Genomic DNA, 12,200 nt, shown 5'->3' with positions numbered 1-12,200 from the left:
AAAACCACCATATTATTTCCAAATTAGGCAGCATGGTAGCTCAGTGGTTAATATTGCAGCGCTGGACTCCTGGGTTCAAATACCACCAAGTACAACATCTGCAAGGAGTTTGTATGTTCTCCCCGTGTTTGCGTTGGTTTCATCCGGGTTCTCTGATTTCCTCCCACATTCCAAAGACATACTGATAGGGAATTTATTTTGTGAGCCCCATTGGGGACAGCGATGATGATGTGTGCAAACTGTAAAGCGCTGCGGAAAATGTTGGCGCTATATAAAAAAGATTATTAGATTACTAGCTGAAGAGCCCGGCGCTGCCCGGGCATAGTAACTAACTGTGGTTAGTTATAGCAAATTATAATTATCCTCCATCCCATAGTCCCGTGCCTATATACCCATCATACATATCCTCCATCCCATAGTCGAGTGCCCATATACCCATCACACATCCTCCATCCCATAGTCCCATGCCCATATACCCATCATACATATTCTCCATCCCATAGTCCCATGTCCATATACCCATCATACATATCCTCCATCCCATAGTCCGGTGCACATATACAAATCACACACCCTCCATCCCAAAGTCCCGTGCCAATATACTCGTCATACATATCCTCCATCCCATAGTCCAGTGCCCATATACCCATCATAAATATCCTCCATCCCATAGTCGAGTGCCCATATACCCATCACACATCCTCCATCCCATAGTCCCATGCCCATATACCCATCATATATATTCTCGATCCCATAGTCCCATGTCCATATACCCATCACACATCCTCCATCCCATAGTAAACCATTAGGACATCATAATGAGCGGCGGGGCTTGCAACCTACGATGACATCAGCGTCGCCATGGCAACCATTATGACATCATAATGAGGGGCGGGGCTTGATACACACTCTTTTTCCCCATTATGTAGATAGGGGCAAAATTTTTTGGTGAATTGGAACGCACGGGGTTAAAATTTCACCTCACAACATAGCTTAGGACACTCTCGGGGTCCAGACGTGTGACTGTGCCAAATTTTGTGGCTGTAGCTGCGACGGTGCGGATTCTTATTCCGGACATACACACACTTGAGCATATATTAGATTCTTAAATTGTCAATAAAAACCTTTATTGGTATAAACTTGTATAAATGCAGTTGATCAAAAACAAACTATTGTTCATGGCTAAAACCAACTGCATATAATTTGAGACATTGCAAAAATGTTATCCAATGAGGTGCTGCTGAGACTGGGGTATGTGAACAGCGCACATGAGGAAAAAATTCCCCCCCCCCAAAAAAAAAAAAAAAACACATTTGAAAGGTTAACTCACCAAAACCCTGACTAATGCACTAGCAGGATGAAGCAGACCGCCATTGATAAAGGCTGGGGCAGCACAGGTGCAAACCACTGATAAGAACAGCCAGTAACCCAAAATGGTCTGGCTGCCTAGTGGAAAAAAATGCACACAAATAGGGCTTGCATAGGACATCAGTCACACAGATAAGTGTGGTGCAGGCAGAACACACTAAATAAAATAAATAATAAAGTGCGTTCGCCGCTCGGGGTCCACCGTGCAGAAGGTGTTATAACTGCTGCTGAGTAGTGTTGAGCGATACCATCCGATACCCTAAAATATCGGATCGGATGGTATCGGCCCGATACGAAAAAAGTATTGGGTATCGCCGATTCCGATACCGGAAGTCCCATTCAAGTCTATGGGACTTCCGGTATCGGAATAAGAAAAACTCTTTTCTGTCCTTGTACAGCCTCTCGGGGGGGTGTACGGACCTTCCGGGGGTCTGTGACGACTGCCGGTGGTCTGTACCGACTGTCCGGGGGTCTGTGCAGGCTGCGGTGGGCTGTGCCGGCCTGCCTGTGGTCTGTACCGACTGTCCGGGGGTCTGTGCAGGCTGCGGTGGGCTGTGCCGGCCTGCCGGGGGTCTGTACCGACTGTCCGGGGCTCTGTGCAGGCTGCGGGGGTCTGTGCAGGATCGTCCGATGGGACTACAAGTCCCATCGGGCGATGCCTGCTACCATGACGGTGATTGACACATTAGCCAATGATGGGACAGTAGTAGTCCCATCATCCGGCTAATGTGTTGAATGTACAAAAAAAAAGATACATACTACATTCTACATACATACTACATACATGCAACATACATACATACATACTACATATATACAACATGCATGCAACATGCATACAATATATACTACATGCATGCAACATGCATATATACAACATATATACCACATGCAACATACATACTATATATACTACATGCATGCAACATGCATACTACATATATACCACATATACACTCACTGGCCACTTTATTAGGTACACCATGCTAGTAACGGGTTGGACCCCCTTTTGCCTTCAGAACTGCCTCAATTCTTCGTGGCAGAGATTCAACAAGGTGCTGGAAGCATTCCTCAGAGATTTTGGACCATATTGACATGATGGCATCACACAGTTGGCGCAGATTTGTCGGCTGCACATCCCTGATGCGAATCTCCCGTTCCACCACATCCCAAAGATGCTCTATTGGATTGAGATCTGGTGACTGAGGAGGCCATTTGAGTACAGTGAACTCATTGTCATGTTCAAGAAACCAATCTGAGATGATTCGAGCTTTATGACATGGCGCATTATCCTGCTGAAAGTAGCCATCAGATGCCTGTTCTTAGCTGAGAGGAGTGGTACCCAGTGTGGTCTTCTGCTGCTGTAGCCCATCTGCCTCAAAGTTCGACGCACTGTGCGTTCAGAGATGCTCTTCTGCCTACCTTGGTTGTAACGGGTGGCAATTTGAGTCACTGTTGCCTTTCTATCAGCTCGAACCAGTATGCCCATTCTCCTCTGACCTCTGGCATCAACAAGGCATTTCCGGCCACAGAACTGCCGCTCACTGGATTTTTTTTCTTTTTCGGACCATTCTCTGTAAACCCTAGAGATGGTTGTGCGTGAAAATCCCAGTAGATCAGCAGTTTCTGAAATACTCAGACCAGCCCTTCTGGCACCAACAATCATGCCACGTTCAAAGGCACTCAAATCACCTTTCTTCCCCATACTGATGCTCGGTTTGAACTGCAGGAGATTGTCTTGACCATGTCTACATGCCTAAATGCACTGAGTTGCCGCCATGTGATTGGCTGATTAGAAATTAAGTCTTAACACACAGTTGGACAGGTGTACCTAATAAAGTGGCCAGTGAGTGTATACTACATGCAACATACATACTACATATATACTGCATGCATGCAACATGCATACTACATATATACCACATATATACTACATGCATGCAACATACATATATACTACATGCAACATATATACCACATGCATGCAACATGCATACTACATACATATATACTACATGCATGCAACATACATATACTACATATATACTACATGCATGCAACATGCATGCTACATACATATATACTACATGCATGCAACATACATATATACTACATATATACTACATGCAACATGCATTCTACATATATACTACATGCATGCATACATACATACTACATATATACCACATGCATGCAACATGCATACTACATATATACAACATATATACTACATGTATACTACATATATACCACATGCATGCAACATACATACATACTACTAGTGTTGAGCATTCCGATACAGCGAATATCGGCCAAAAGCTGATATTTGCAGTATCGGAATTCCGATACCGAGCACCGATATTTTTTCAATATCGGAATCGGAAGTTCCCATAATGCAAAGAGCCACTGCTGTGGCTCTGATTGGCTGCCGAAATGACGTCATCATGATGCGCGGTCAGTTTGGGCCTTCCGGGGGGTCTGTGCCGGCCTGCCCGGGGGTCTATGCCGACTGCCCGGGGGTCTGTGCCGGCCTGCCGGGGGTCTGTGCTGACTGCCCGGGGGTCTGTGCCGACTGCCAGGGGTCTGTACCGGCCTGCCGGGGGGCTGTGCCGGCCTGCGCCGACTGTCCGGGGGGCTGTGCAGGCTGCGGTGGGCTGTGCTGGCCTGCCGGTGGTCTGTACCGACTGCCGGGGGTCTGTACCAGCCTGCCGGGGGGCTGTGCCGGCCTGCCAGTGGTCTGTACCGACTGTCTGGGGTTCTGTACCGGCCTGCCGGTGGTCTGTACCGACTGTCTGGGGGTTTGTACCGGCCTGCCGGGGGGGGGGGGGCTGTACCGGCCTGCTGGTGGGCTGTGCCGACTGTCCGGGGGTCTGTGCCGACTGTCCGGGGGTCTGTGCAGGCCTGCCGAGGCGCTGTGCTGGCCTGCCGGTGGTCTGTACCGACTGTCCGGGGGTCTGAGCGGACTGCCGGGGGTCTGTACCAGCCTGCCGGGGGGCTGTGCCGGCCTGCCGGGGGGCTGTACCGACTGTCCGGGGGTCTGTGCCGGCCTGCCGGTGGTCTGTACCGACTGCCGGGAGTCTGTACCGGCCTGCCGGGGGGCTGTGCAGGCTGCGGGGGTCTGTGCAGGCCTGTCGAGGGGCTGTGCTGGCCTGCCGGTGGTCTGTACCGACTGTCCGGGGGTCTGTGCAGGCTGCGGGGGTCTGTACCGGCCTGCCGAGGGGCTGTGCCGGCCTGCCGGTGGTCTGTACCGACTGTCCGGGGGTCTGAGCGGACTGCCAGGGGTCTGTACTAGCCTGCAGGGGGGGCTGTGCCGGCCTGCCGGTGGTCTGTCCCGACTGTCCGGTGGTCTGTGCAGGCTGCGGGGGTCTGTGCAGGATCGTCCGATGGGACTACAAGTCCCATCGGGCGATGCCTGCTACCATGACGATGATTGACACATTAGCCAATGATGGGACAGTAGTAGACCCATCATCCAGCCTATGTGTTGAATGTACAAAAAAAAAATACATACTACATACATGCAACATACATACTATATATACTACATACATACTATATATACTACATATATACCACATGCATACTACATATATACTATATGCAACATGCATACTACATATATACTGCATGCATGCAACATACATACAACATATATACTACATGCATGCAACATGCATATATACAACATACATATATAGAACATATATACTACATGCATGTAACATACATACTACATGCATACTACATGCATGCAACATACATACTACATACATACCACATGCATGCAACATACATACTACATACATACTACATATATACCACATGCATGCAACATGCATACTACATACATACATACTACATGCATGCAACATACATATATACTACATATATACAGTTGTGGCCAAAAGTATTGACACCCCTGCAATTCTGTAAGATAATACTCAGTTTCTTCCTGAAAATGATTGCAAACACAAATTCTTTGGTATTATTATCTTCATTTAATTTGTCTTAAATGAAAAAACACAAAAGAGAATGAAGCAAAAAGCAAAACATTGATCATTTCACACAAAACTCCAAAAATGGGCCAGACAAAAGTATTGGCACCCTCAGCCTAATACTTGGTTGCACAACCTTTAGCCAAAATAACTGCGACCAACCGCTTCCGGTAACCATCAATGAGTTTCTTACAATGCTCTGCTGGAATGTTAGACCATTCTTCTTTGGCAAACTGCTCCAGGTCCCTGATATTTGAAGGGTGCCTTCTCCAAACTGCCATTTTTAGATCACTCCAAAGGTGTTCTATGGGATTCAGGTCTGGACTCATTGCTGGCCACCTTAGAAGTCTCCAGTGCTTTCTCTCAAACCATTTTCTAGTGCTTTTTGAAGTGTGTTTTGGGTCATTGCCCTGCTGGAAGACCCATGACCTCTGAGGGAGACCCAGCTTTCTCACACTGGGCCCTAGATTATGCTGCAAAATTTGTTGGTAGTCTTCTGACTTCATAATGCCATGCACACGGTCAAGCAGTCCAGTGCCAGAGGCAGCAAAGCAACCCCAAAACATCAGGGAACCTCCACCATATTTGACAGTAGGGACCGTGTTCTTTTCTTTGAATGTCTCTTTTTTTTTTCCTGTAAACTCTATGTTGATGCCTTTGCCCAAAAAGGTCTACTTTTGTTTCATCTGACCAGAGAACATTCTTCCAAAACGTTTTAGGCTTTTTCACGTAAGTTTTGGCAAACTCCAGCCTGGCTTTTTTATGTCTCGGGGTAAGAAGTGGGGTCTTCCTGGGTCTCCTACCATACAGTGCCTTTTCATTCAGATGCCGACGGATAGTACGGGTTGACACTGTTGTACCCTTGGACTGCAGGGCAGCTTGAACTTGTTTGGATGTTAGTCGAGGTTCTTTATCCAACATCCGCACAATCTTGCGTTGAAATCTCTTGTCAATTTTTCTTTTCCGTCCACATCTAGGGAGGTTAGCCACAGTGCCATGGGCTTTAAACTTCTTGATGACACTGCGCACGGTAGACACAGGAACATTCAGGTCTTTGGAGATGGAATTGCAGCCTTGAGATTGCGCATGCTTCCTCACAACTTGGTTTCTCAAGTTCTCAGACAGTTCTTTGGTCTTCTTTCTTTTCTCCATGCTCAATGTGGTACACACAAGGACACAAGACAGAGGTTGAGTCAACTTTAATCCATGTCATCTGGCTGCAAGTGTGAATTAGTTATTGCCAACACCTGTTAGGTGCCACAGGTAAGTTACAGGTTCTGTTAATTACACAAATTAGAGAAGCATCACATGATTTTTCGAACAGTGCCAATTCTTTTGTCCACCCTGTTTTTTATGTTTGGTGTGGAATTATATCCAATTTGGCTTTAGGACAATTCTTTTTGTGTTTTTTCATTTAAGACTAATTAAATGAAGATAATAATACCAAAGAATTTGTGTTTGCAATCATTTTCAGGAAGAAACTGAGTATTATCTGACAGAATTGCAGGGGTGTCAATAAGTGTGGCCACTACTGTACTACATGTATGCAACATTCATATATACAACATATATACTACATGCATGCAACATACATACATACAACATATATACTACATGCATGCAACATGCATATATACAACATATATACTACATGCAACATACATATATACCACATGCATGCAACATGCATACTACATATACCACATATATACTACATGCAACATACATACTACATACATACAACATATATACCACATGCATGCAACATGCATACTACATATATATTACATGCAAAATGCATACTACATGCAACACGCATACTACATATGTACTACATGCAACACACATACTACATGCATGCAACATACATACTACATATATACATGCATGCAACATACATATATACTACATGCATGCAACATACATATATACTACATATATATACTACATGCAACATGCATACTACATATATACTACATGCATGCAACATACATATATACTACATGCATGCAACATACATATATACTACATGCACGCAACATACATATACAACATACATATATACTACCTGCATGCAACATGCATACTACATATATACTACATGCATGCAATATATATATATATATATATATATATATATATATATACTACATGCATGCAACATGCTTACCACATATATACTACATGCAACATGCATACTACATATATACTACATGCATGCAACATACATACTACATATATACCACATGCATGCAACATGCATACTACATATATACTACATGCATGCAACATACATACTACATATATACCACATGCATGCAACATGCATACTACATATATACTACATGCATGCAACACACATATATACTACATACAATACATTCATACAATACATACATATAGACATACAGTACATATAACATAGAGTACATACTCACCATCACCTGTCACTTTGATCCCCGAAGCCATTGTCATTTTTGGAATAAATATTAAAATAACAAACAAACAATATACTCCCTGATCCGCAGAAATCCACGAGTGTCCCACGACGATCTTGCGTGGAGAACAGCAGCATAGGCTGATGCTACCTTCTCTACGGGCTCCAGGAAACCAGTGTCGGGTGGTAGGTATCCTTCCGCCCTGTATTCCTCCGCCACTGTAAAAAAAAAAAAAGTCCCTAGTCTCACTTTATGGCAAAAGCTGCATGGGAAATTTCTCACACAGCAATGCCATAAAATGAGACTAGGGACTTTTTTTTTTACATGTTGCATGTAGTATATATGTGGTAAGCATGTTGCATGCATGTGGTATATATGTAGTATGTATGTATTTTTTTTTTTTTTTTACATTCAACACATAGGCCGGATGATGGGACTACTACTGTCCCATCATTGGCTAATGTGTCAATCACCGTCATGATAGCAGGCATCGCCCGATGGGACTTGCAGTCCCATCGGACGATGCTTGCACAGACCCCCGCAGCCTGCACAGATCCCCGGACAGTCGGGGCACAGCTCACCGGCAGGCCAGTACAGACCCCCGGGCAGGCCGGCACAGACCCCCGGGCAGGCTGGCACAGACCCCCCGGAAGGCCCGAACTGACCGCGCATCATGATGACGTCATTTCGGCAGCCAATCAGAGCCACAGCAGTGGCTCTTTGCATTATGGGAACTTCCGATTCCGATATTGAAAAAATATCGGTACTCGGTATCAGAATTCCGATACAGCGAATATCGGCCGATACCCGATATTTGCAGTATCGGAATGCTCAACACTACTGCTGAGTAATGGCAGACGTGCTATATGGTGGTATAATGCTCACGGGGTTAAACGTCACCCAGGTGCGCAGAGCAATCACTGTTTAATCACAGAGATGCCAGTAGGGGTAAACACAAAAAGGCTGAGTTAGCGTCACAGGTCTCAGATATATGCACACACGGTATCAGGTCAAAGGTGCAGGACCAAAGGCAGAAGGAACTGTGTCCATCTAGACCTACCATGTGTGCGGTGTCGCTACTGCGGGCGCCAAAGAGAGCAGCAACTGCAGCGCGACGTAGGACACTGCCGCAAGACGATAGTGCCATGAGGAGTAGCACAAGCGGACGCTAGTGTAGAGGCGCGGTGTGCACAGTGGCCTAAGGCTTGCCACTGACTGGCGCTGACTGCTGAACTAATTCCCTATCCACATGCGTAATATCAGAGGGAAGGGGTTTCAAATGAATCAGTCACCATTCACACATCTAGCAAGTAATGTCTATACTAGCACATGGCCGAATGGTCATGCGGCCCTTCTATAGCCGTACGCTGCCGGGACCTTCCAGATCTCTGAGATGGACCAATCAGATCAGGGGAAGTAATACGATTCTATGATTCTATGGAAGGACCTGAGCACGTGACTCCCGAGCTCCAATGGGAGATCGTCTCATGAGCATGCTCAGTGGAGCGGCAGCAGGACTTAGCCTCAGGAATGACTTGTTGCAAAGCAGTATGTGAGGCTCTGGACTCCTGTTGTGTAGCTACAGGAATCCGACGCCTAACAATATATGCATCACACAGAAAAAACTAAGCCAACATGAAGAGGTCTAGCTGCATCCTGCAAAAAAGATTAAAAGTGCAAAAAGATAAAAAGATATGGGGTATTAGTTACTATTTTGGCCAAAGTAGAGTAGCACACAACCCAACGTCAAGGATCCCCAGATTTTGTGAGTCCCTAACACTAAATCTGAACAGCGTACATAAGGAAAAAATTCCCAAAAATTAAAAAAAAAAAAAAAAAAACACATTTGAAAGGTTAACTCACCAAACCCCTGACTAATGCACTAGCAGGATGCAGCAGACCTCCATTGATAAAGGCTGGTGCAGCACAGGTGCAAACCACTGATGAGAACAGCCATTAACCCAATATGGTCTGGCTGCCTAGTGGAAAAAATGCACACAAATAGGGCTTGCATAGGACATCAGACTGTGGATGTGGAAACCATCCGGGTGTCGGAACCCCAACAACAGCAAAGGGGGCGTTGCATTCTCAAACAAACACAGGCAGATTTGGCGGAGCTCACACAGCAACAGGTAGAGCAGGTGAGATACTATCAAGATGTGTTCACTCGACATGAGGATAATTTTGGCTGTACGACTGCAATCACACATGAAATTCCAACGGGTAATGCTGCACCTGTGAGAGAGCGCTACCGCAAAATCCCTACACAAATGTATCAGGAGGTGAAGGGAATGCTCACACAGATGCTTCAGACTGGTGTCATTCAAGAAAATAAAAGCCTGTGGGCTGCTCCCATTGTCCAAGTGCGAAAAAAAGACGGTTCTCTGCGGTTCTGTGCAGACTAACGCAAACAAAATGCCTGCACTGTGCGAGATTCATATCCGCTATCCCATATAGAGGAATCCTTGTCCGCCCTGGGAAACGTGAGATACTTCTTCACACTGGACCTGGCCAGTAGTTATTGGCAAGTACCAATGTCAGAACACGACCGAACGAAGACGGCCTTTATACTACCCATGGGCCTGTAAGAGTTCAACCAAATGCCGTTCGAGCTGGCTAATGCTCCTGGTATTTTTAAGTTAATTATGGAGAGATGTTTGCTAGATCTAAACTTTGAAGCTACCCTCATTTATCTGGATGATATAATTGTGTATGCCGCTATGTTCGAAGAGCATTTGCAGCGTCTGGAACAAGTATTAAGCCAGCTCCAGAAACATGGGCTGAGGGTAAAACCTTCCAAATGTCACCTGTTTCACTCTCAGATTGAGTACTTAGGACATGTGGTCTCTGCAGAAGGTGTAAGGCCATCCCTTGGGAAGATTGCAGCAGTGCAGGATTGGCCCGTTTCAAAGACCGTGAAGGATGTCCAAGCCTTTTTAGGATTGACCGAGTACTAACGGCGGTTCGTGGAAGACTTCACCTTCGTAGTGAACCCGTTGTTAGAGCTGCTGAAAGGAATGCCATCTGGAGCTAAAAAAATGGGAAATTCAGTGGGGAGAACATCAGGAGAAAGCGTTCCAAACCTTGAAAGTGGCTCTGACGGAAGCACCAGTCCTGACCTACGCTGATTTCTCTCTCCCTTTCATTCTCCATACTGATGGGAGCTTGAATGGGCTTGGAGCTGATTTGTCACAGGTTCAAGATGGAAAAGAGCAGGTGATATCTTATGTGAGTCATTCTCTCCATGACTCCGAATGGAATCCAGACAACTACAGCTCGTTCAAGTTAGAGTTGTTAGCGTTAGTGTGGGCCATGACTGAGAAGTTTGCAGAATACCTGTCTTGGGTCTGAATTTCTGGTGTGCACCGATAACCCACTGGCCCATCTTGAGAGCGTGAAGTTAGGGGCACTGGAGCAGCGCTGGGTGGCCAGAATGGTCAAATACCAGCACAAAATTGCTTACAGGTGGGGAGCCAAAAATACGCATGCAGATGCATTATCCAGAGTGACACACGAGAAACCCGGCTCTAATCGTTATGAAGAATTTGAGGCTGAAGAACTTCCTGAGTTCCGAGGCTCTGTCAGGACGTTGACAGCTATGCGGGAGCCAGCTCGAGTAGACCCTGGGAAAAAGTGTTGGGACAGCCCCGTGATGAGTGTGTGTAGGTTCAACAGGAAGACGGAGAGCCCGCCCAAATTCAGCGATGGGTGGCCCTCAAGCAGCTGCCCTGTCAGAATGAGAGAGAGGCCCTATCTCCTGGGACACTACAAATCCTTCAACAATGGGAGAGGCTCCTCCTGAGAGATGGATTGCTGTGTAGGAAGATTCAGTTGCAGCGGGCCCTGTCTGTCACGTGACAAGTTGTGATCCCTGAATTGTTGCTGTATCAAGTGGCCATGGAGGCACATGAGAGAGGTGCTCACTTCGGCCAGGAGAAGACCTTTCACTGGTTGCAGAAACTGATTTACAACCCCTTACCGAAGACGGCGGTTGAAGAAGTGTGCCAGCACTGTAGGAGCTGCGAGCTGTCCAAACCTCTGGAGCAGAGAGCCCCCATACAACCAATTGTAACCTCAGACCCATTAGAAGTGTTGATAATCGACTATTTGACAATAGGTCCAGCTCATCATAGGTACGAACACTGTTTAGTAATGGTAGATCATTGCACTAAATTTGCCAGCGTGACTTGGGACCAAACTGCCGAATCCGCAAATCATGCTATCTGTAATAACTTTATTCAAGTGTACAGCTGTGCGAAGAGAATACACTCAGACAAAGGTGCTTGTTTCTTGGGGCAAGTAATGGAAGAGTTGCACCGTTTGTAAAAAATTGAGAAATCTCGAATGATGCCCTACCATCCTCAGGGCAATGGAGCATGTGAACGATTCAATCCAACTC

General features: G+C 46.0%; 1 protein-coding gene across 2 annotated transcripts in view; it reads left to right on the top strand.

The window, feature by feature from the left end:
* The window catches only part of LOC141085324 (sialic acid-binding Ig-like lectin 8), a 55,798-nt gene that overhangs the window by 20,677 nt on the left and 22,921 nt on the right, over nt 1–12,200 (top strand). The window lies entirely within an intron of this gene.

Source organism: Dendrobates tinctorius, unplaced genomic scaffold (assembly GCF_039654945.1).
Source record: "Dendrobates tinctorius isolate UK_male_01 unplaced genomic scaffold, ASM3965494v1 ptg000028l, whole genome shotgun sequence".
Classification (NCBI taxonomy): domain Eukaryota; kingdom Metazoa; phylum Chordata; class Amphibia; order Anura; family Dendrobatidae; genus Dendrobates; species Dendrobates tinctorius.
The sequence above is the reverse complement of the archived record's forward strand: the minus strand, read 5'-3'. Positions and strand labels throughout refer to the sequence as shown.